Raw genomic sequence first — 26879 nt, 5'->3', positions numbered from 1 at the left:
TTACATTTGAGGGCACAAAATATATACGAGCTCGCTTTAACACTGTCCCTTAGTATAGTATGTATAATGTGCTTTGAGATGGGGAAAAGTATAAATAGGAGTTTAGTTATGATTAAGTATCATTTAGTGTCAGAGTTTGTGTCGTGCTTTACAATATAATTCAAGACAAGAGGATTAGGAGTAGCCTGTTCATAAGAACTTACAATGTAAATAGGAAGAAAAGGTAAAAAAAAAAAATTTAAAAAAAAAAAAACGTTTTTTTTGGAATAGGCTTCCCTGAAGAGATGTTTTCATAGATCTCCAGCACAGTAGGGGTTGGCTGGACAAATTGGAGTAGGACGTACCAGAGGATGGGAAGAGGCTCTAGAGAAGTCCTACAGGAGAGCATGGAAGTAGGTTAGGAGGGAAAGGGAGAGGGAGAGGCCCGTACACACGATATGAAAATAGTAAAAATTTTGTCCGTTGAACGATCTGCTGATTTTCTGATCATTAGTATGGCGCTTTCAACAGCCGATTCTGAATTTTTAGGCGACAAAAACTGGATGTGCTAAAAATTTGTCGTACATGAATACAATGTTCCGTTTAGTACAGTTTTAGGGGAGGGGGAAAAAAAAAAAAAAAAAAAAAAAACACACGGACAGTCTTCCAATAATCTGATCGTGTGTACCTGGCTTTATGGAGTGGAAAGTCTTGTGAGAAGCAGAGGATGGTTTGGGTGATATTTTCAGATGAGGTTGGTAATGCAGCTAGAGGAAGAGTTGCCGATGGCTTTGTATATTGTTGTTGGTATATGTTGGGCAAGCCAAAACCAGTGGTGGGATTGGCAGAGAGAAGCCATGGCCACCAAGTGGTTGGTAAGGTGGCAGAGTTTGGCAACAGCACTTATGATAGACTGAAGGGGAAAAGTCTGGCCAGCAAAGAGGAAGTTGCAGTAGTTGAGGGGAGAAGTAGCAGCTCTAGGAGGTGAAGGTGGAAAGTTTTGGACAGCAATTGGATTTGGGTCTGAAAGTCAAGGTCAGTGTCCAGAATTACACCTAGCACCTCGTCCTGAGGGATGGTTGCGTTATTTATCTTGGTGGTAAAGTCAGTGGGGCCAAGTTTCATAAAGATTTCTTTTAAGGAAGTTGCATGACATCCATACTATGTCAGTTATGCTAGAGGAGACCTAAGGGGTGAGTCAAGGAGTGGAGAGATAGACTTGGGTGCCATTAGTATAGAGGTGGTATTGGAAGCCATAGGAGGTTATCAAGTGACCAAGAGAGAGGACGTAGATAGAGGAAAGAAGAGGTCCAAGGACAGAGCCTTTGAGGACCCTTATGAAAAGCGCAAGAGGAGAGCAGGAGGTAGAGTTGTATGCAACACTGAAGGAGCGCTTGACTAAGTAGGAAGATAATACTTTACTTGTTAAAAGCACGAGCCTGTTCATTAAAAAAAGTGTTTGTGTTGAGATTCAGGTCCAAAAAAGGTGGAATTTCTTCTCAAAGAGGTAGTTAGCTGTGAACGGTTCCCCTGCCATGGAACACTCCTCCAGGACCTTTAATGTTTTCATCTGCACGTGCCTTCCAACCATTCCTAACTATAAAAAGACTAAAACAGGAAAAAAATAAAAAAAAATAAAACACACGACAGCCAAGACTTCCAGTCGACAAGAAGCGATCTTTAAAAAGATGAGGACGTCAGACGTTCAAAGCCGATGTATTTTCAGTGTCTGCTCATTTTCCTCCCCTCGCTAATTACCTCTGTGCAGAGAGGAAGGCAGCACAGCCTTTGATCCCAATCCAGCTTATGAATATTCAATGCCGAGCGCTGTGTGCCGGCATCTACCTGTACTCAAGAGGGACATTCCTGTACACCATCTCTAAAAATGAAAATCAATTGGAAGGGATGTATCAAAAAGGTAACAAAAAAAGAGGGTGGTTAAGTTCTATATATTGCACTGTAAATCAAAACAATACAAGGTTTAAAAATGTATTCTGCTATCCCAGGACCCAGCGATGTGCTCCCCCAAGCTGTTCCTTCCCACCATCTTCTGTCGACGGCATCTCAACTGTGGGCACCCGGCTCTGACAGCTTGCCGCTTCACAGCCAGATGCCCTCTATGCATGTGCGAGTTACACTGCCCATTGCAAATGGTCCCACACAGTCTTCTGGGACCGGTCACGTATCCCAGAAGATAGCGGGGAGGAGGGAGATGAGAACTGTCATGCAGGTACCTTTTCTCTTAGCTCCCCGCCCCCCCCCACCCCTGCAGGATCCCACAAATACCTGTTGATTCTGCCAATGAAGTCCACCTAATACAATTTCCTGTGATGGGGTAGCAACAATGCGGAGCCGTTCTTGAATTTGGAGCAGTCTCTGCATGCACTACAGTGGGAGAAGATGGTGCAGGGGGTGTGGCTAATCAGCACTGCCGATTCCTTCTAGTGACACCTAGCCCTGCCCACTGCTTTCTGGATTGACAGCACTGCCTCTGTTGCCGAAAACATTCTGCTGAGCTGCAGGGTCGGGGAGCGGGGGTAGAATGGTGAGACAAATGGAAGATTTGGTTCAGTAAGGGAAATTTGATATTTGACCCACTGATTATTCCTTACTCTGACAGAATGAAAGTCTCATACCTTCCAACTTTGAGATGGGGACACCCATCGGCAAAAGTATGCAGGCATAGGGCATATATTTTTGTAACTGAGGTGATGAAATGGCTCCAACAGAAAAACTTTGCATGACCGCGCAATTGTCAGTTAAAGCAATGCAGTGCCATAGCGCAAAAAGTGGCCGGGCCATGGGGGGGGGGGTGTAAACCTTTCCAGAGCTCAAGTGGTTAATTGTGGTGGCTTCATGGAGTAACACTTCGTTAGTGTCGATCCCTTAATGGAATTTGCCCTTTGAAGACAGACTGCACAACAAAAAGGGAAGAAGAAAATTTGCAAAGATTCTAGGACAAAAGTATTTCTCCCCCCCTTTAAAAGAACTAGAGGTCGTAGAGAAGAAAGGACGGGAGGCATTTGGGAGCTGGGGGCTGTGTGTGGTCCAGGTCACCTCTGGCTACTTTCCCATCTGAGCAGATCTTAAGGGGAGAGGTTGTGTTTACATATTTACTGTGAAACCACCAGAGAGTTAAATAAAACTCTGGCAAAGGAAGACAACCATTATCATGCTTTAAATGGAAACAATTCTGGTGTATGTCAAGATAATATGATAACCCAAAGGGTTACTGCTGTTTAAACCATTCCCAGCGCCTGCTGCATATTTACTTCAAAAGTTGAAGAGATAATGAAAGACGATTGCGTTGGAAGATAATGTAATAAAAGCATCCAAAACAAGACCAGTATGCATCAACTCGTCTTCACCCACCATATTCAAATCTACTCTAGAAAATGACAGTTGCATCCATGTCAACTAGTTAAAATGGAATTATACCCTCCTATCATTTTCAGCCAAGGAAGCTGCCATCCTGGTCTTCGTTTGATCTTCAACTGCCATGATGCTGCTGCACATGTGATCAGTTATGGCGCCATAGCTTGGTTGAGAACACAAGCAAATGTGGGAGCTCATGTTGCAAGATGTGTGAAAAAAATCAAAGTTTCCCTATGGGAGCCATCTTAACTGGTCGGTCCGACTTTGAAAATGCTCCCTGCACCATTTTGCGGTGACTTTGATCCTTCAGCCCACTGAATATCACTGAAGTCGATGATGATGATCTCGAAGAGGAACTCCACACCAATTTTTTTTGTTTGTTTTAAATCCGGCATGGGTTCCCCCTCCAAGAGCACACCAGGCCCTTGGGCCTCAGAGTCCACTCACTGCTGTGGAGCTCTAGGACCGTCTGAAGTCTTAACTGGAGATGGACTCTGAGGGGACTTGAATCTTGTCAAGAAGTTTTAAATGAGCTAAACAGATGCAAGCTCGTCTCTAACAGAAGTCTGCATTTTCTGACAGAAGACTACCGGGTCATCCTTAACTAGGCTGTCTATACAGGTGCAGCAAACTGCTTTGCTCCATGAGGAGCTCAGTTTCCACAAACCGCACATTTCCTTTTTGGTGGCTGCGCTTGGGCCTTGTCTTGACTCTTGGCCTGCAAGAGAACAAATAACTACCACAGAGGAGTCCATCAAGCACCTGTAGTGGTCCGCAGCCTGTTGGGTTTCACTCTTAACCACTAGCTTCCCAGCGTCCCTGTCTGCACCATTTAGAGACAGGAAATAGCATCTCCGGCGCCCACCGATGATATCACAGACCCCAGAAGTGACCCAGTTGTGTACTTCCTGTGGGCTAGCTTGGAACGCACACGTTGCTCCCCTTAATGTGTGGAGCTTCCTCTTCCCCTGCACACTCCAGCTGCGCTGTTTAAAGTGGTTGTAAACCCTTACAAACCACTTTGACCTACAGGTAAACCTAGATTAAGGCTTACCTGCAGGTCCAAGAAATATCTCCTAAACCTATAGGTTTTAGGAGATATTTACAAAAGAGACAGGCACCGCTGTCTATGGAGCATGTGCACTGAGCAGGCTGCAGATCACGGCGATATGCCGCTCGTGTCGGCTCCCGTGCGGGAGTGACGTCATCGCAGCTCCGGCGAATCACAGCGCTGGAGCAGCAAGACCCGGAAGTCACTCCGGGATACATGGCAGTGGTAAAGATGAAGGAGGACCGCTTCGGGGGCTTCATTCTCAGTTAAGTTATTCATATGAGCTAGTATGCCATGCATACTAGCTCATTATGCCTTTGCAGGTTGCTTTTTAAAGTGCCTTTACTTCCTCTTTAACAGGGGGAGAACAGCTGACTGCTGCAATGCGGCTCACTGACTGGAACTTCCGATGTACACCACGGTGCTGGCATTCCCCCATGGAGAGAAGCAGGGGCAGCAGCAACAAGCCTACTCCCCTGGTGGATGTGCCTCTCTGGGGCATAAGACGGTAGGAATACTACCCCAAAACACCACAGGAGCCATGCCTATGAGACATAAGGGAACCAGTTCCAGAAAACAGGGTACCCCCACATCTGTCCGGAGGAAACACCAGTACTGACATGGGGACTGGACGACTGCCCTTTTACCTGGTGAGGGCAACGTGTTTCCTGGTAGGAGGAGCACTAGGGTCTCATGGCTGTCCCGGAAGACGCTTATAACATTTTGCAAAACAGGTAAGTTTCTCTAACAAACTATGAAAAAAAATGTGCTGGACCGTTTTTTTTTTTTTTTTTTATTTATTTATTTTTTGTTTAAGATTTTTGGTCTTTGTTTAGCAAAAAATAAAAACCCAGTGACAATTGAATACCAGCAAAAGAAAGCTCCATCTCAAAAAAAATAAAAAATTTGTTTTGGTACAGTGTTGCATTACCGTGCATTGTCATTGAAAGTTTAAGAATTTTAGTTTGCAAAAGGTTATAGCAAAAAAATAAATATAGAAAAAAATTTTGCTAAATGAAAATAAAAAACACCAGTGGTGATTAAATACCACCAAAAGAAAGTGCTATGTGTGAAAAAAAAAAAAAAAAAAAAAAAAAAAATATTCTTATGGGTACAGTGTGGCATGACCACACAATTATCAAGGTTTGACAGTCCTAAAGGCAAACCTAGGCAGGGAGGGGGTGACAGTGCCCGGTATTGAAGTGGTAAAAGTAAAACATTACAGCTAAGCCAAAGTCACACCTGTGTGGTATAGTAACAGATGAACATTACAAATATGGAGGATGGCTGCTCATGAACATAATAAATTATATAATCTCTACACAGGCAGAAACATGTGCCGGAGGTGCCACAAGCCCTGTCATTAGCCGGAGTTCTACTTTAAATGTATGCAGAAGAGATGATGAATAGCGTAAAATACACAGAGCGCAGACAACGGGCGAATAAAGAACCTTTTCAGAGCACCTTTTACAACAGAAGCGCGTCAGGCGGTAATGAACATCTGCCTCGCACGCTGTGTACACATCGGCCGGCTCCGGAAGAGATGGGGCAGATAGCGTGCTATGAACAGACAACAGGCGGCTCTAATTACCGCCCGGCTCAAAAATAACCCTGAAAAGAGGAAGAGTTTCAGTTTTCACACCGAGAAAACGCCACAATGATTTACATAATAGCTGCAAAACTCAAAACTGGTCATTCGAGCCCAGGCCATCCAATTAGGCAATGTCAACTGGGGAATTTTGTGACCACGGGTTTTTTTGGCCTTATTGCGAACCATGAACTTAAAGTAGATCTAAATGAAAGAACAAATTTGCAGCTTAGTTTTCGGTGGCTGCATTTTTTTTCTTTTTAAACCACCGGAAGGTTTTGCCACCTTCATGACCAGGACATTTTTTTGCTATGTGGCACTGCGTTACTGTGACAAATGTGGTCATGCTGTACCCAAACTAAAATGTATATATACTTTTTTTCCCCTCCTCACACAAATAGAGCTCTCTTTTGGTGGTATATGATCAACACAGGGTTTTGTTTTTAGGATATATGAATATACATACACAAAAAAAAAAAAAAAAAAAACACACACATCTATATTTTGTAATTTCTGCTATAAAACATTTAAAAAAATTATATTATATATTATTATATTATAATATATATCTAACTATATATCCAAAGGGGATTGCAGAGATGCGCACACCATTTACCATAGTAAGTTTTTGACACATTCTGTATGATAAATTTGTTTAGAAATTATCTAGACCAGGGGTCTTCAAACTACGGCCCTCCAGTTGTTCAGGAACTACAATTCCCATAATGCCTCGTCATATCTGTGAAGGTCAGAGTTTTACAATGCCTCATGGGATGTGTAGTTTCGCAACAGCTGGAGGGCCGTAGTTTGAGGATCCCTGATCTAGACAATCCCCTCCACCTTTGCATTCCGGCCGTGGCAGACTGTCCAATCAACAGTGAGAGTTGAAGGAATTCGCCCCCCCAACAATCTACATACACATCCCATAACAGCCAAGGCAGACAATAGATCATTGGAATACAGCCACACCCCAACCGACCCAGCAAAAATGAGACAATATACCAACCACCCCTAGCTGGCAGAGACCATCATGGCCTCCTTAGCCACTTCCCAACTGCCACATACGTCCCTACTTTGGGGCTAGCTGCCATAACCCTGGTATCCGCGTTCGGCCGGCTACAAGAGAAAAGTGGTGTCCGGGCCAGATTTGCTGCAAGATCACTCTCATCGAGGGTGGGGGCCCCAGTGGAGGTGATCACGTCTGTCCCCTGGGCTGACATGGAGACGAGTGAGGGGAAGATGGCCCCCCACCCATCTCCTTGACATTGCAGGGCTGAAGCGATGTCAAAACGTCACTTCCACCCATAGCGCTTAAAAGGGCCATTTTTTTAAATTATTATTTTATTTTTATATGACAAAATTCTTTCTATGCAAAGAATTCTCTCTGCTCTTCTGAAGCCACAGCGGTCAAAAGAAAGGAAGAGAAAAACTGGGCACTCTGCCAAGCATCAAAACATTCTTTATCAGTTGAAATAAGTATAAACATTATTCCATTGGCAAATTGTTACAGACTGTTTTAGGCCCCTTTTACACGGGATGGATCCGTGATGATCCGCCCCATGAACATCCGCTTGCTCAGTGGGGAAATCGCTCCATTGATCCCCGTTGAGCCGACAGATGACAGGGCGGTCCCTGCACACCGTCTGTCCGTGTTCATCCGATCAGCTCTGCAGACAGATAGAAAAATAGGATTTTCCTCCGTCTGCGGAATCGGACCATAGGGGATACGGATGATATCGGGTGTCAGCTGACGTTCATCCGCTGACACCCGCTATCCCATAGGGATGCATATCCGTATTTCATCTGAAAAAAAGGATGGATGAAATACGGTCCACGCGTGTGAAAGGGGCCCCAAGTGAAAAAAAGTTTAACCACTTAAAAAAAGTGGAGTTTTTTTTTTTAAAGCGGACCACTTTAAACACTAAACCTTTTTCTGACATTTGTTGGTTTCAAGTTAAAATCTTTTTTTTGCTAGAAAATTACTTAGCACACACATTTTTAGTAGACATCCTAGAGAATAAAATGGTGGTTGTTGCAATATTTTATGTCACACTGTATTTGCGCAGCGGTCTTTCAAACGCATTATTTTTGGAAAAAAATAAATGTCTTTATAAAACGTAAAGTTAGCCCCTTTTTTTTCGTATAATGTGAAAGATTTTACGTTACGAGAATCGTGATTTTTTATTTTGGATTCAAATAAAAATCGTGATTCTCGATTTGGGCAGAATCATGCAGCTCTACCATAATGACCCCTTTACTCCTGTGAGAGGATGATTTAAATGGGCCACAATGCTGGAGGCCAGTAGTGGGATCTCCATCATGTGGCACAGAGATTGGCTGCACAGTGCTGAAGTCATCAGAAGCCTATCCAATCAGCAACAGATTGTAGGTATTGGACCAACTGTCTACAACCACTCGGACACAGTTCTGGGGGTGCCAATGTGAGCGTGCTTATATTTAAAAAAAAAAAAAAAAAAAAAAAAAAAAAAGGGGAGGACGGACATATGCAATGGGTGGGCATTAAGACTCACCTGCTTTGCCGCTCGACATATATGCAACTTGGTCGTAAAGAGGTCAATGTAAACACTGCAAAACTAAGGGTGAAAGGTTCTCTTTAGTTCTCCTGAAATCGGTTTAAAAGCACCAGCTGTTTTGGAAGGGAGGGGGCTCATTCCCAGAACATCCCTGCTCTCATCCAGTGCTGTGTAACTAAACTGTGCGTCCCACACTTCCTTCACAAGACCACCGGGAAAATTTTGGGCAGCGGCTCAGACTTCCCAATTAAACCCTAATCCACGGATTATGGAAGTTTTGCACTTTATGATGGACGACTTAGTCATACAGTACAGAGCTTGTCAGAAAAATCATTAACGCATGATGTATGCTGCGATTGGTCACAGGCAGCGTAACGTGCTGGCAAAACAATCGTCAGAAAGCGCAACAATGAGCTACAAAACTCCTGTGCTTGATGCAGAGACTTTGAGGGTTTGTTTACTCCAAAAAAAGTACTGGGCCCATCACAGTCCCAACACAAGAACCAAGCACTCTGCCTATGACCTGTTACTTCTGTTCACACCAAACAAAATAACAGGATACGCTGCATTTTTGTGCAACACAGAATTACATAATTTTTTTTTTTTTTTTTTTTTAAAAGACACCCCACACACAATGTACAGTATAGAGCTGCAGCTAAAGATTATTTTCATAATCAATGCATTGGCTGATTTTTTTCAATTAATAAGCTTAAGAAAAATCTATAAAAAGACAATTTATTAAATATCTATATGCGGTGGTAAATTAAAATAACCAACTATAATGTTAGGGAGCAAAATCTCTAATCAAAAAAAATAAAAAATAAAAAAAACACAACACACACACACACACTTGCTGATTTTCAGACAGAACTATTATATGCTGGTAAAACATCTTCCCCCAAAAAAAATAAAATAAATAATAATTAGATAGAGATCTAGATATCTATATCATTTTAAGAACGGTCGATTCTCTAATCGTTATTGGGGTCAAAGGTCAAATTGAGGTTAGTCTTGGACTACAGTGATGGGAAAATTGGAAGGAGTGTAATAGAAAACTTCAAAAAGAATTTTCAGACAGTGTTTGTGGTTTTCGTTCACAAAATGACATTCATTTTAAAACTGAATATTAAAGCGGAGTTCCAGCCACATGATTAGGGAAAAAAATAAATAAAAATTTAATACATTTTTTTTTAATTGGTTAGTCTTGTAAATAATGTCGCTTTTCTTTTATAACCATTTTGATACAAAAGTTACCTTATATTATTCCTGCTCAGGCATTCCCATCTTAGTTGTGGGCAGGCAAATACCACAAGCATAAAAACTTCCAGGATAAAAAAAAAAAAAAAAAAAAGTGTGGTTCTAGTACCACCATGCACCATCCGTTCTCATGTATGCGTGGGTAAGCACAGCAAGTGCCGCAGACCCAGAAGTGGCAGATTAGGAGCCACCACACAGCAACAGGGCATTTCTGCCAAGTTTAAAAAAAATTCACTCCAAATCTTTATTACTAATAAAATGACTGAAAATGGAAAAAAAAAAAAAAAAAAAGTTTCAGGGTGGATCTCCACTTTAAAAGCAAGTGAAATTTTCAAATGACATTCTCATTCAGTAAATCTACAAAGATTTTCTGTATGAATAGTCTGCTCTCAAAATCAATACAAGTATGGCCGGCGTAAGGCTTGGTTCACACCTATGCTTTTGCTCAGTTTTTACAGTGTTTTGTACACGTGATTTTGCATTTTGGCCAATTTGTTGATGGGCAGATAAAATAAATAAAAAAATTATAATAAAATAAAAAGCAAATTGCTGCAAAAAACGGACCTTCCGTTGTACACTGGTGCGCAGTAATGTTGAACCAAGAAAGGGGCCATCCCCAAACTGTTCCCACAATGTTGGGAGCATGAAATTGTGTTGGTATGCAGACACTGAGAGTTCCCTTCACTGGAACTAAGAAGTCAAGCCCAAATCCTGAAAAACAACCCCACACCATAATCCCCCTTCCACAAAGCAAGGTCCATAAAAACATGGATGAGCAAATTTGGGGTGGAAGAACTTGACTGGCCTGTCCTAGAGCCAGGCCTTCTCCAGTGCCTGACCTCACAAATGCGCTTCTAGAAGATTGGTCAAACATTCCCGTAGACACTCCTAAACCCTGTGGACAGCCTTCCCAGAAGAGTTGAAGCTGTTATAGCTGCAAAGGGTGGGCCAACTCAATATTGAACCCTTAGGACGAAAGGCTGGGATTCCATCATGTGCAAGTAAAAGGCAGGTGTCCCAATACTTTAGACAATATAGTGTACATATTGTGACCACCCCACTGTTGGAATAATCCCTCTGTTCCAACAGCCTTGACCCATTGAGACATGGACTCCACTACACCTGAAGGTACAGTGAAAAAGTATTTGCCACCTTGCTGATAATTTTTTTTTTATTTTGCATATTTGTCACACTCAAATGATTCAGAGATTTTTATATTATTTTTATTTTACAAAAGATAACCCAAGTAAATCCACAATGCTTTTTTTTTTTTTTATTTAAAAAAAGGGCTGTCCAAACCTGCCTGTAAAAAAGTAATTGCCCCCAAAACTGGTTGTGCCACCCTTTGAAGCAACAACTTCAATCAAGCATTTTCAATAACTGCCAATGCGTCTCATGTCGCGGGGGGGAGCGCGGCGTTTGGCGCACTCTTCGTAAAAACGAGAGTTAGACTTACCGGTAACTCTGTTTCTAGGAGTCGTCCAGGACAGCACTGTGGAGCCCATCTCTCTAGTGCTGTCCTGGACAGACGACTCGAGAAATTGTTTTAATTCAGCCACATTGGAGGCTTTTTCCAGCATGAATGCCCTGTTTAAGGTCATGTCACATCATCTCAATCGGATAAGCCCGGACTTTGACTAGGCTACTCCAAAATCTTAATTTTGTTTGAGCCAGAGATAAACTTGCTGGTGTGTTTCGAATCATTGTCCTGCTGCATAACCAAATTTTGCCTGAGCTTAAGGTCACAAACTGATGGCTGGACAATCTCCTTCACGATTTTCTGGTAGATCGCAGAATTCATAGTTCCATCAATTCTGGAGAGTCATCCAGGTCCTGAAACTGCAAAGCAGCCACAGACCAGCACACTACCACCACCACCACCATCTGACTGCTGGTATGATGCTCTTTTTTATGAAATATTGTGTTAGATGGACACAGACTGGCATCACCGATCGACACCGTTAGGGCTGCACTGTAATCAGGGCACTGATGATACAGAAGTCTCCCCTGCGAGGAGATGCCACTGACCTGCACTCTACTCACACTGTTAGTGTGAGGCGAGGAGAGCCGATAAAATGGCATCTTGTTTACATATGATTGGACACAACTAATCACATGGGTGAAGAGCTATGGCGAGACTGTGAGCCGTCCTACAACAGCTTCCCAGAACGAAAGCCACCCCGCCATCATTTGTTTATATGGCAGGCGGGAGGCAGTTAAGCTTTATATAGTTAGAGGGGGGAAAAAAAAATAAAAAAATAAAAATCACATTTGATCCCCTGCTGATTTTATATGTTTGCCCACTGACAAAGAAATGGTCAACAATTTTAAATGGTAGAGAAAAAAAATATTTAAAAAAAAAAAAAAAAAAAAAAACACACCCACCACGCATTTTAAAAAAGTTTAATTGATTTGTTAATGAGTGAAATAAGCATTTAATCCCCTATCAGCAAGATTTCTGTCTCATGTGTTTTCTATACAGTTAAAGAGCTGAGATTAGGAGCCCTCCCTTTAAGAGTGCTCCTAATCTCAGCTTGTTCCCTGTATAACCCCCCCCCCCCTCCAGGGCATAGAAAATGGGTCATGGATGGGTATTGCAGCATGACAATGACCCAAAAACACACGGCTGAAGCAACAAAGTGGCTCATTTCACCCATTAAAACGGGAATCATTTCAGAACTTTTTTGAAATGAGTTTTTCTGGATTTTTTGTTGGTCTCTCACTGTTAAAATAAATTTACCATTAAAATTATAGAGACTGATCATTTCTTTGAAAGTGGGGAAAAAAAAAGTACAAAACAAATACACAAAAAAAAAAAATATCCTACTAATACCAGGTCCATGTTAATGTTTTGTCACAAAAGTGTAAAATCTTTAAGTTAGTAGTTGAGCAATTTTTTTTTGGCAATCGGACCATCTGACGTGTAGTACATCCCAGCAACACGCTAGGCATTTGAAAATTCTCGCACAGCACCAGTTACTGGTATTCCGCTGAGAAGTGTGGGTGTTCGTGCAGAGTTTATGGCGACACTGGTGGGCACATACTACCGACAACCACTGCAAGCTGCAGGTTCATGGGAGTGCATTCCTATTCATCGCTACAAGCCATTATTCTTGTTCAATACATTTTTTTTATTGTCACTATATAGTACGTATATAGCACATTCTCAGTGAGTTTCTATGCTGAGCATTTCCTCTCTAATCGCATCTGAGCAGCCCATGTGACTATAGAGTCACACATGTGGGTGTATACACAGTGGTAAAATGATAGCCCACTCCCTCCCTTCTCCATGCCCACTAACCAGCTAAAACACAATGGGGGCAGGACATTACATGTTGAAAGATGGAGGCTTCACCTCCCTCTTAGTCTAAGACACAGGCTGGAGGGGCGGGGCACTGCCTGTGACTGGCAGAAATGTATCCACACTATGGTTATTGACAAAGATATTAAATAGGCGATTTCAAATCTATATTTTAGGACAATTTACAGCAGTTTATTGAATTATTTTTACTTTTATTCCAAAAAAAATTTTTTTTTTTTTTTTTTACATGCAGAGAGGCTGGGATTATACAGCTGTCAACTGACCCAAATATAGATTAGGAATGATTAAATTCATTGCCATCTTCCATATACAGAAATGGAAGGGACAATTTAAATTGAGCGGTGTGTATTTACGATCATTTCAACCATTTGCTCTTATAACGGTTTTAAGTCTACAGGACGGCAGCGGCTTTATATACACGTGATCACGCATTTCCGAGTAGGGGACATAAATTCATGCAGCCGCTGGCTTACTCCCTCTGCAAATACATACAGAGGAGGAGGCCGACCCGCGGGTACCCGATGTTCGCTGATCGTCAGGCAGAGACACAGAACTACGTGAACAAGACAGATCGCCATTCTGACAGGGGGAGGAGAGATTGAGTTAGTGTTCCTGCAAAGAAGGGAATAAACCCCCTCACTTCCCTCAGTAAAGAGCACCTAATAGTACACAAATATTGGCTAGGCAAAGTTAACCCTTTGATTGCCCCTGATGTAAACCCCTTCCCAGCCAGTGTTTAGCTCTGTACAGTTATTAGTACAGTAACAGTGCATATTTTTAGCACTGATCGCTGTATTAGTGTCACTGGTTCCCAACAAAATCATAGTCCTGCTATAAAGCCATTTTTTTAACACCCCTGGACCTCCCTCAACACAGCAGCAGGAGGGGTTTGTACACATGCCACTGCAACAATTCTACCCTTACCAGTTTAAGTGAACGGAGGCTGTGCCACAACCACATGCAATCCACACAGTTGCAGCACCTAGGGTGCATGCTTTTTGGGGTTATCCACTGCACATCACTTTTCAGAGGAGTGGTGCCAGTGTAAAATGAGCCCCAAGTGTGCTACTGACCTTTTATTAGAAATGTCGCATTAGTCTGGCGATAGCTCGGTGTGAACGCAAAATGTGGGAGATCATATTTCCCGGAACTAATAGATCTCTAGGGTTCTACATGCATTTAGAAACAAGCGATAGTCACTGCACACATACCACTTGCCTCCATAGATGACTTGCGTTGGGGGAACAGGTGATTACCGGAACCAAGGTACTTTCTTCCAGAGATTATTGCGGTTGACAGGTGATAATCGCTGGGTGCAAGCTACGTGCGTCTACAGATTTCTTGCAGATAGGGTCCCTGGACGCAAACTACTTGCTCCCAGAGAACACTTGTGGTCAGGAACAGACGATCGTCCCTGGGAGCAGGTTTCAAGAGATTATTGCGGTTGGTTACAGATCATTCCTGGTCACAAGCTACTTGTGCCCAGAGATTACTTATGATCAGGGACAAACGATCATCCCTGGACACAAGATGCCCGATTCAAGAGATTACTGCAGTTGGTAACGGATCATCCCTGGAAACCAGCAACTTGCACCCAGAGATTACTTGCGGTTAGGGACAGATGGTCATCCCTGCACACAAGCTACTTACCTCCAAAGATAATGTGCTGTCAAGGACAGACAATCGTCCCTGTATGGAAGCTACTTGCACCCAGAGATTTGCAGTTGGTAGTTGGGGCCAGCAATTGTCCCAGCATGCAAGCTACTTGCATCCAGAGAGGACTTGTGGTCAAAAGACAGATGGCCAACCCTGCACAAAAAAGGTACATGGGTCCATAAACTACTTAGTTAGGGACAGACGATTGCCCCTGCACACAAGCCACTTACCGCCAAAAGAAGATTTGCGATCGGGGACAGACGATTGTCCCTGGGCACAAGATCCCAACTGCAATTGTCTATTGAGGTGGGTAACAGATCATCCCTGGACACAAGCAACTTGCATCCAGAGATTACTTGCGGTTAGGTACAGATGATCGTCCCTGGACTATACTTCCAACAAGAGACCATCATCTTTTCCCAACCACAGACAACCGCTTCACCTTGAAGTTCTAAAAGGTGTAGGAGGTTGTGCTATATTATATTATAGTTTTAGAAGAGATGCTAATCAACGCTCCCCCTCCCCTCTAAACCCTCATCCATTTTCCTTGCAAATTGTCTGATTTGGAGAGGAATTTGCTGTGCTTTTATGTGCGGTTATATAAAAACGTACGTAGGTGTGCAGGAAAACACAATTACAGGAGCTATCTCCATCGATGACACAGACATGTGAAGAAAAAGTGTCTGCGTAATTTGTTATCCAAGTTATCAGCAGCAATGAACCCAACGCAAAGTTTAAAGACTAAATTGGGAGGAACTGGGTTCTAGATTCGAGTCATTTAAACAAACTACTGTATAGAAATAGGTTTGTAAAGAGCACCTACAGGCAACCAAATCAGAGACCTGTTGATGCTATAAAGCCCTTTGTTTGCCTGTATCTGGTCATTGGCGTACCATTCGTCCCACTGATGCCAGCCATTGGGGCACCATTCCGCCCAACAATGGTCATCCATGGGGCACCATTCCTCCCACTGACACCAGCCATTGGGGCACCATTCCTCCCACTGACAATGATGGGACATGGTTTACTCCCACTGACACCAGAGCATTTTCTACACCGTTGACCACAGTCTTCCTCTTCTAAAGCTTGAGGACAGTAAACTGGCCCTTCATTTAGAAAGTTTGGAGAATCCTGCTATATACAAAGGGCAAAAGTCCAGTGTTAACCCAAGCTAGACCAAAATTTCTTTGCAAGCATGTCAAGATTTTCTTTCAGTTTTGACCGGCATGTACTTTAACCATTTTTCGATATGTATATTCGATATAGATTTCACACATTGTGTATGTGCGTATATACATACACACTATCATTTTTAGGTACGAAGACTAGTTAACCCCCAAAATATATACTTTCTGAAAACAGAGACCCTTATGGTAGCTCCAAAGTTTTATGTTGCACAATATTAAACAATGGTTCAAGGGAAATTGTTTAGTACAAAAATACAACATAGTGCCTTGCTTTTTGGTAAAATAAAAATAAAACCCAAGCATACCACAAAAAAAGCAGACTAATTTGATACCAAACATGTCAAGTGTTAAAGCCCAACTCCAGGCACACTTTCATTTTAAAGTAGTTCATTTGGGCCAAGTTGGCAAACATTTTTTCTTTTAACACTGGGTTCATATCTATGCTGGTTGCGGTTGATGCCTTTTTTCCCCCAGCAGCGCTTTGTGATGCGTTTAACATTCGATTTTTTTTATTTGGTCAATAGTTTGGTCAAAAGTATGACAGTTCTGTTCTTGGAACACGACTGATGTAACTTTACACTCTCTGGCACAAAGTCGCGTGTTAAGGATAAGGGTTAGATTTAGCGGCAAGAGTTTGATGCTACTTGAGTGCCAGAGCTTAAAGTTGCACTTCATGATTAGAACTCTCATACTTTCCTAATAGGGAGCAAAAAAAAAAACACACAACAAACACCCCACAACACACCCCGACCTCATAAGAAAATGAGTGCAACTGCACGGTCTGTTGGCTTTAGGAAATCTACCCCAAAAGAGCCAAAGGTTGGTGCTGTCCATCCAGATTCCAGTTGTCATCTTCTCCCATTATGATGAATAAGAGGCAGATCTCCTGTCCGGCCAGAATTATAAATACAGCTTCAGGCTACAATCCGAATAACTCTCCCAACAACCAAATCCACAGAAAAAAACTGTTCAAAATGGACCTGAGCTCAGAAAGTAAAGAATTTGCTACAAGAAATATCTTAAAAATGCTGACCGACTAAACAAGACCCTGAAAAATGCACCTTTGACATTGAACTCCTCTCCTTGTACCTTTTCATAGATTTATATCTGCAGCATGAGATCTTCCAAGACACTGCCCAGCGGCTGTTCCAGACCCTTCAATCTGCCCTATACCAGCTGATCTCAGTAGTAGCCACTCACTGAGCTGAAAAAGCTTTGCTCATGCAAAACTGGCTTAGCTTAACGGTCCCCTATTGAAATCGGAGTTGCGGATCTGATTGCAGTGTATGTTTGCGCACCCGTGTGAATGGCTCAATTGAAAACAGTGTAGCAGTGTTCAGATACGTAATTAACTTCATTAGCGGGCACTTCTACCGGCCCAGGCCAATTTTCAGAGCTGTTGCACTTTGAATGACAATTGCCTAGTTATGCAACACTGTACCCAAATGAAAGTTATTTTTTTTTCCACAGAGCTTTCTTTTGGTGGCATTTAATAACAGGGTTTATTTTTTGCTAAACAAGCAAAATTTTGTTATCAAATACCCTCTCTTCATAAACTTAGGCCACTCTATTCTGGTACATTTCTTTGGGGAAAATAACCCAAATAAGCATTTACTTAAAAAAAAAAAAAAAAAAAAAAAAAAAAGGCGGGGGGGGGTACGATCAATCCTGATGTACTGACGGCTGATCCAATTTCTTGATGCCCACAAGAACAGGACAGTAAAAATACCACCCAAAAAGGTCACCTTTTTTGGAAAGGTATTTATTAAGAGGCAAGGCGAGTTTTTAGAAGTTTAAGTAAATGTCTTTTCTCTTCTTCCCCAAAAGAACACATTTTACAATAAAAAATAAAATAAAAACATACTGTCACTTGTACAGTAACGCATCATCATAACTGGTGTGGCAGTATTTTTTTTTTTTTTTTTTTTTTTTACAATTTAACATACTGTGACCAGAGCAATTATACAGGTTTTATATAGTGCCAACAGTTTGCGCAGCGCTTTACAACATGAGGGCAGACATTACAGTTTGGTACAAGAGGAATCAGAGGGCCCTGCTCATTAGAGCTTACAATCTAAAAAGCAATAGTACAATGTTACTATGATAACATACTATTCTGGGGAAGCGATCAGAATTTTTCTCTCTTTTCATTATATATGATTGTTTATAGCAGTGTATTTCATTGCTATAAGCAAGCATTTTTCTGAATGAAACAGATTGTGTGTTTTGTTGCGATTAGCCAGAGCCACACACACACACACACACACACACACACACACACACTTGTATATACATTTTTTAGAGCCACGTGAATGAAGTCCATTTACGCATTTAACCGCATCTATACACCAAGTATTTTACTGATTATTACGCAGACACGTGTGTAACATCAGTAACATTTCAAATACATGGAGCTTTCTTTATACTAATACTTGGTGATCCTGCCATTAAGGTCATTGTTCAGAAACTTCCTGTAATAGGTGACAACGCTCTGTCCCCATCTCCTGTATTTACAGACTACTGTACAAATGGTTGCTGTGACATCACGTAGGCATGTTCCAGTGTTATCACCATCAGGAAACCCCCCTGAGAAATGTCACGCAGCCATCGCTTGAGTGTTACATATTTTCTAAAGAGGGTGCTTAGCAGATGGTACGGATCCTGGAAAGCATCCCAAATACACTTGGTATGGATGAAACGTTCCAAGCTAAACTCCTTAGTATATGTTGGCGCTATGTGGGAAAGCGGCATCATCACAAAAAGTTAAATATGGGATTTGGCCTGTGGGAGCGGTTATAGGTTTCTATAGACATTGGGAGAATGTCAGACACATGGGCAGAACAGTGCCCTGAAATTCCAACACTCAAAAACACAACTCTATTTTGTAATTTCTGCAATAAAACATTTCATTAAAAAAAAAAAAAAAATGATAATATATAAAAATCTCCAAAGGGATTTGCTATAGTAAGCGTTTGACACATTCTGTATGATAAATTGGTTTAGAAGTTATCAAAACAATCCCCTCCACCTTTGCATTCTGGCCGGGGTAGACTGTCCAATCAACAGTGAGAGTTGAAGGAATTTGCCCCCAACAATCTCACAGCTAATCTACATACACATCCCATAATATCCAAGGCAGACAGACAATAGAACATTGGAATACAGCCACACCCCAAACGACCCAGCAAAAATGAGACAATATACCAACCATCCCAAGCTGGCAGAGACCATCATGGCCTCCTTAACCACTTGCCGACCGCCACATGCCGACATACGTCCCTACTTTGGGGCTAGCTGCCATAACCCAGGTATCCCCGTGTTCAGCTGGCTACAAGAGAAATGTGGTCTCTGCGGCAGATGCTTAGCAGAAACACAAGAACACTGCGTCCTCCCCTCTCAGTAGAGGATCTGCCTTGTTTACATAAGCAGATTGGCGATCTGCCTCTCTATGGAACGATCGCCTGATCTGTTCCCCTTCTGGCCAATCGGTGCCTCTGGCAATGCGTGCGCACACCCCTGCTGTCTATTGCATGAAAGGCTGTATGGGTACTTTGACCTGCCCGCGACATAATGACGGCGGCTGCTCGGCAAGTGGTTAAAGCTCTCTTAATGCAAGTCAAAGCCCGTCTCTAAATAAAATGGTTTACAGGCCTGTTTACACCTTGCTTTGCTTCAAAAATTAAACCCCATGTCGCTTTAGTGGCGCTTCAAAGAGTCTTCAAAGCCTCCACAGAAATCTGTGGCAAAAAACTCGCTTGAAGCACCTGCAGCTTTTGAGAGGCTTTAATTCAGCTTTAGCTTCGCTTTGTTTTGGAAAAATTGCATTTATGATATACACAACGCATCTGCCAAATTTCAACAGAGCTTCAAAAGAGCCTCACTGAAGCTTCATCAAAGCATCAAAAACACGTTGAAGTGGTAGGTGCTTTAATGTGTGTTGAAGCAGAAGTGAAAAATAAATAAAAAAAAATTTTAAAAAAAAGAGCCCTAAAAGCGACGTGGGGTATCATTTTTGAAGCGAAGCAAAAGCAAGGTGTAAACAGGACTGTAAGCTAACCATTTTACTTGACAGGGGCTTTGATTGGCGTTCAGAGAGCTTTAACAAAGCCTGTCCGAAGCCTTGTTTTAAAGCAAGTGTAATGCCGCATACACACGACCAGACTTGATGGACTAGGTCCGACATACTTTCTGAATAAACAGACAGGCCACACACACACACACACACACACACACACACACACACAAAAGTCCGACGGATTTGAATGCGATGACATACAACCGGACTAGAATAAGGAAGTTCATAGCCAGTAGCTGCCCTAGGGTAGTTTTTTGTCCGTCGGACTACCATACAAACAGATTTCTCAATAGAAACCTGTTTTATTTCTAAAGTCCGTCAAATTTTTCTACAGCAAAGGTCCAATGGTGCCCACACAATCGAATTGTCCGATGGATTTGTTCCGTCGGACCTTTGCTGTGGAAAAGTCCAGTCGTGTATAGGCTGTGTTCACACCTGAGCATTTCAAAGTTGTGAGATTTTGCAGCGATTTTGTTCAGGTCACCAATGTAAAGAGGCAGAAAAAAAATATATAAAATAAATAAAATAAAAAAACCTACCTGTAATCTGCCCCAAAGAAGCTCATGTTCTTTTTTGAGCTTAGGGCGTTATGCGTCAGGAGACAAAACGCTCAGGATGTGAACTGGTGCCATTGAAATGAATGGGATTTTGCTTGTTGGGTGTTTTACGAGCTGAAAACACTCAGGTGTGAATCCAGCTTAAACTAGCCCTTAACCTGCCAGAAATGTGGGGATTTTTTTCTCTCCGTCAGCTGTTCTCAGTTACAATGTTCCCTGCTATCACTAAGAACTATAGAAAACTTCCACTGTAGGTTATAATATAGGGGGGTTGCTCTGTTGTCAAACCACTTCCTGTCCTAGGGTGACAACTCACCTCCAAAGATACAGAACAGTGAGTGTTGTCACCTTAAAACAGGAAGTGTGTTATTGGCAGGATCACCGGGAGGAAATACTGTAAAAAAGGAAAATAGAAAGCCTGAAAAAATAAATATAAAGCCAAGTCAGACACCTCATCCAAGGACCAGTAAAGCTGCAATTGATTTGATTCTTGTTTTTGCCTTTGGATATACCTGAAATCACCCTGGGAGCATGCTGGCTCTTAGTCTACAGCCAAAAGCAGAACATCAGGAAGATAGGCAATAAAATTTTACAGGGGGCATGTAGACACGAGAAGCATTTTTTGTTTAGTCTATAGATACCCTTTAATGACTGGCCAGCGGACCATGCTGGGACATGTAGTCCTCCTGTATCTGGAGCACCATAGATTGCCATAACCTGGTCTAGCTGCTCCTATCAGGAAATGCCGAGGTCTGGGCTGCACAAAGCAGGTGTCTTCCTGGCATCGAATACTACCGGTTATATGTAAACACTTCCAATGACTATTATTTTTACAAGCATTACAGTTGCCAAAACACAAACGCAATGTGGATACAAGCGGGATCCAACAAAGTCAAAGTTCTCCTACGGAGGGAAACATAAGCCCCGGGTTCAAAGTAAATGCGGCTCTGAAATAGTTTGCTTACATCTTGCATTTTACCCAATCAGAAGATAGAAGGATGCCGATCCCACTCTGAAAATACTACTTAACTGTCTGTCTCTGGCTACAAAATTTTAACTCACTGGCCGAAAGAGCAACGTCATAGTGAAATTGACGATAAAGTGCCACTAAAAAAATAGCGGCGTTTTACCGCCGACGCACCCACCGCCCCATTGTGAAAGGGGCCTTACCCTCAGTTCACACTGCAGCGATGCGGGAACTCTGCGAATCCACTACGGGCTCCCGCATAGCATGTCTCCCCCGGCGGCACTTCACACTGCCCTATGCGAACTGCTTTGGGTGTCAATTGAAAGTTAATGACAACCCCCCCCCCCCCCCAATCAGTTCACATATTGCAGTGCGAACTGCAAATTCGGACAGGAATCGGTTTGCATGGGTGTTCACAACATTCTGCTGCGGACCAAAAAAAAAAGGGGTCCTGTGCGAGCTTGGTCCAAAGTATGATGTGAATTAAACCATACAATCTGTACAGCTGAGATCGCATTGCTCATAGACCGCATGTGATCCCCCTCCACCCCACCCACCGACACCAGTTGCGATTGTACACAGCAGGGGTCTGTCAGCAGGTCCCATCCAATGAATCATGGCCAGGACCTGCTGATTGGCTGTGTCCCAATACCACAGCTGCTTAGAGCCCTGTGTTGACAATCAACACAGGGCTTTGTACAGAGGAAATGATCTGTTTCTTATGGGATAAGAAAAGATAATTTAGCAAAAATCCAACACATAATACACATTACAGATATTTAACTCCTTCGGTGCCACGAGATGTTAACCTCTTCCCAGCCAGTGTATAGTGATCACTGTATTGGGGTCACTGGTGAGGTCAGTGGAAGCTAGGCAGTTCCCCCAAGTGTTAGGTCGACCGCCGCACTCCCACACAGTCCCACTGGAAGTCGCTAAATAATAATCAAAATTATTAATAATAATTCCAGTATATACACCAACCATAGCGTGTAGAAGCTTTAACTTTCACGTAAACCAATCAACATCAGCTTTTCTTTTTCACCAAAGGCATAGCAGAATACATTTTAGTCAAAATTAAGAAATTTATTTAAAAAAAAAAAAAATAAAATTAAGGATCATCAAGTACCACGCAAAAGAAAGCTCTATTGGTTTGAAAAAAATATATAAAAATGTGTATGAAATGGCATTAGGGTACAGCGTTGCATGACCATACAATTGCCTTCTGGAGCTAAGGTGGATAAAATATCATCAATACCAAATATTAATAAATATATGTTAATAAAAATAGTATAATAATGTTAACAATAAAAAACAGATAGAAAAAAAAAAAAAAAAAAAATCAATAAAGGGTTAGGACTGCAGAAGCCGACCAATGCCCAAGCGGCAGTTGCTTCTCGATCATCAATCACTGACCAATCAATACATTAACACTACAGAACACTTTAGCGGAATGGCACAAGACGTCTCTCGCTTCCCAAGAGGTTTTGCAGCAGCTGTGCCGCTGATCAGCGATGTCCAACTAATGCGGCTTCCTATCTGTATCCAGATCTGGGCCACTCGGATTAACTTGGCCCGCAGTGAAAAATCTGTCGGCGGCCCCCGGGAGTGGGTCAGATGGAGGCACGGATGGCTGGGCGGTATTCCTGTGTGGAAGGGGGGGGGGGGGGGGGGGGCTCTGGTTGTATCCTATACACAGTCACACTGTAACAAGTCTCAGGAACACTCTGTAGCTGATCTGTGATCCGACCTGGGGGGGGCGCCCCCCCCGATTCCAAAGAGCCGGTCACACCGAAACGCTGAACTAATGCTTTGACACTTTCTGGTGGTATGCAAATCGGGCAGATTAGGGTCGAGGCAAAGCGGTGTCCCCCGATTTGTTCAAGCCCCGACTTAGTTGGGACAGGCGGAACACTTTGGTGGGGGTAGGTCAGCCCGACCCTTGACCTCTGAAGGACACGCCTGCTGACCTTTGGGGGAGGTCCCTATTCCAATCCCTGAGTCCTACCCTTGTTCCCCAACACCCTCCCCCAGAATGAATCGCTCTCCGCGTTCTATCAGATTTAAAAACACTTACACCATTTTACCTCCGATCATTGATAACACACAGAGCACAATGTGGTAGGTTGCAACTAATGGTCGATTTTTTTTATTATTATTTAAATACACACACTTCTAAAAATGCAGCAAGAGGAACAAGACTTCCCTGCAGCTGAAGGAGCGAGACTCCAGGTTGAAATTATTATTATTATTATTATTATTATTATTATTATTATTATTATTAATAATAATAATACGCACGGGGGGGGTCCTGTCACCAGAACCCCCCCAAAGGGCAGAATAAGTTGGTGACCCAACCTGCCTATCAGGTCCTTCCCTGTGAATAGAAAGAAAGGCGGGGGGGGGGGGGGGTGGAGAGCAGAACTGGTCAGGTGCTGATCATCAAATAAAATATAAATATTGTTTATCACAGATGAAGTTTGTTGTTGTTGGTTATTCAATATTTATTTTTATCTGATGAGCAGCAGCTGAACAGTCCCACTCTCTCCATCACCCCTTTCTGTCATTTATTTTTTATGATCAAGATACACAAAAAAACGTAATTTTCAGCAGAAGTAGTGAGACTCAAATTTAAGAAGGGGGGGGGGAATATAAAAACACACACACACACACACACACACCAGAACCCCCAAAGCACAGAATGAGCTGGTGGTCCAACCTACTCAGCACCTCCCTGTATTTAGTTTTTTTTTTTTTTTTTTTTTTTTTTTTTTTTTACAAAGCAGAACAAGACTTCCTTTGCAGCCAAAGTAGTGAGACTCCGAACAGCTAAAAAAATAAATATATATATATATATATATAATCATAATATTAGTACAGGATGGATCCTGTTACTAGAAACCCCAAAGCACAGAATGGGCTGGTAGTCCATCCCAGCGTTTCTCTCCTCCAGTCCTCAAGACTCCCCAACTGCTCAGGTTTTCTGGCTTTCCATTATGTTGCACAGGTGATTTGATCAGTTTCACAGCGTCGCAATTACCACAGCCGTTTCATCTGAGGGAAATCCTGAAAACATGACCTGTTGGCGCCTTGAGGACTGGAGTTGAGAAACACTGGTCCAACTTAAACATCGGTACCTCCCTGTATTTTTTATTTTACAAAGAAAAAAAAGAATGCAGCAAGAGGAACAAGACTTACTTTTCAGAAAATATTATTATTATTATTATTATTATTATTATTATTATTATTAATGGATCTGGTCACTAGAAGCTGAAAAGAACAGAATGAGCCAGGGGGGCAACAAGATCTCCCGTGGTATTTTATTTTCAGAAATCAGTCTTACTCCTTCCGCTGCAAAAAGCAAACAAATAAAAAAAAATAGGAAGAATTTATTGCCATAATGAGCTGGTGGTCTGACTTACTCATCGGTACCCTCCCTGCCTTTTTATTTTTTGTACACTACAATCAATACAAGAGGGTGATCTTGGTGCCACAACCCCCAAAAGGAAGAATGCAGCAAGAGGAACAAGACTTGCTTTGCAGCAGAGGAAGTGAGACTCCAAAAAAATAAATAAACTTCACAGCAAAGGGGAAGGGGGGGGGTTCTTGCCACCAGAACCTCCACAAGACAGAATGAGACCGTGGTCCAACCTACTCATTAGGACCTCAATGTACATTCATAAAATAAAAGAATGCAGGAAGAAGAACAAGACTTCCTTTGTAGCAAAAGAAGTAAGGGGGGGGGAGAATAATAATAAAAAAAAAAAAAAAAAAAAAAAAAATATAAATATATATATATATATATATATATATATATATATATATATATATATATATATATATATATATATATATATATATATATATATAAGATTATTATATACAGCAGGGGGATCTTGTTGCCAGAAGGATAGAATGAACTGGGTGTGGGGGGCTGGCAACAGGATACCTTGAGTCTCATTCCTTCTGCTGCAAAAAAAAAAACAAAAAAAACAAAAAAAAAAAAAAACACCCCAAAAAAAAAACTCAACAAGTGGATTTTTATTTTTATTTTTTTGGAGCTGGCGGTGCAATTTAGGATTGTGTGGTGATTGGCTGACCTCTCTCCACCCTGATGTGACAGCAGCCCAGATGCTCAGGAGGGGCGATCCCAAAACCCAGAGGTCACGGGGGGGAATCACCTAGGCACTCACAGGGCTTAGCTGCAGCCGGTCCAGCACACAGCCTGCCAAATCCAGGATTAAAGGGGACATCCCATAAGAAGCCTACACCTCCACACCTCCAGGATCTGTGCCCGGCTCGCAGGTTCTCTCCCCCTCCTCCGCCCCCCGTGGACCCGTTCATGCCTCCCTCCTCCTCCCCTGCACTCCCCATGTATTCCCCTTACCTGGGGCGGGATGCCGCGCTGACACGTCCGCTCAGGATGAGCCCTTTGTGCGCTCTGCTCTCTCTCCGCTCTCCCAGCGGCAGCAGCCAGCCCATTCCTCCCTGCCCAGCACTGATGTCAGCGCAGGCTGGGAGGGGCGGGGCCGACACTCAGCGCTCAGCCTGTGGCGGCGAAGGAGGGCGTGCTTGACGAAAGGGCGGGCGTGGCTTGCGTTCAGCGCTGTCCTGGGAGATGAGTTCATTCATTCACTGTCACAGGACACAGGGGCAGCGGCCAGCCAATCAGAGCGCGATCTGGGCACAAGGGGGCCAGCGGGCAGCCAATCAGAGCGCGGTTTGGACACAGGGGGGTCACCAATGGAATAAAGCTGATCACACAGCAATACATTTCTTGCAGGCTGCATTCATTCATTCATATAAGTTTTTTTTTTTTTTTTTACCATCAATACATTTTTTAGACGTCATGCATATAAAATGATGCTGCATTTTTATTTCTACCAGAACTTGACAGAAATAAAAGGCCTTTAGTGTGGTGTTTTAATGCACATTTACAGACGTATGTATGAGAATTTGCGCACGTACTGCGTTTTGTTGTATGAGCGTAAACTCATTCTACTGCCTACGATATTAATTCATTCTAGCCATTAGAATAAATATACGCACATATGTCTGTGTTTAGGAGCGTTTACGCAGGGATGGGCATAAATTACGCTGGAAAACTCCTCGCTGATCGTCGGTATGAGGCATTTTTTTTTTCATGCACTAAAATACGCCTGTAAACGACAATGGGGTCAATTCGCATGCGATGAGGGTATCATGTTATTCAATTGCATAAATTATTGCATGCAGTAAAAATTAAGTCCAATTCACAAAAAAAAAAAAGTGATGGTAAATATCGCATAAAAAGCTCTTAAATCCAATTTACGAATAGACCAGAGAGTAAAAAAG

General features: G+C 42.5%; 1 protein-coding gene across 1 annotated transcript in view; it reads right to left on the bottom strand.

Annotated features, from left to right (window-relative positions):
- The window catches only part of CAMK1 (calcium/calmodulin dependent protein kinase I), a gene marked incomplete in the record, with an annotated part of 178984 nt that extends 152914 nt beyond the window's left edge, over positions 1 to 26070 (bottom strand). Inside the window, 1 exon segment of the mRNA XM_077451792.1 lies at positions 25933 to 26070.
- Between the last annotated feature and the right edge of the window lie 809 nt (positions 26071 to 26879).

The sequence above is a fragment of the Lithobates pipiens genome, unplaced genomic scaffold, assembly GCF_037356315.1.
Source record: "Lithobates pipiens isolate NorthernLeopardFrog02 unplaced genomic scaffold, aLitPip1_a1.2 Scaffold_23, whole genome shotgun sequence".
Lineage (NCBI taxonomy): Eukaryota > Metazoa > Chordata > Amphibia > Anura > Ranidae > Lithobates > Lithobates pipiens.
The sequence above is the reverse complement of the archived record's forward strand: the minus strand, read 5'-3'. Positions and strand labels throughout refer to the sequence as shown.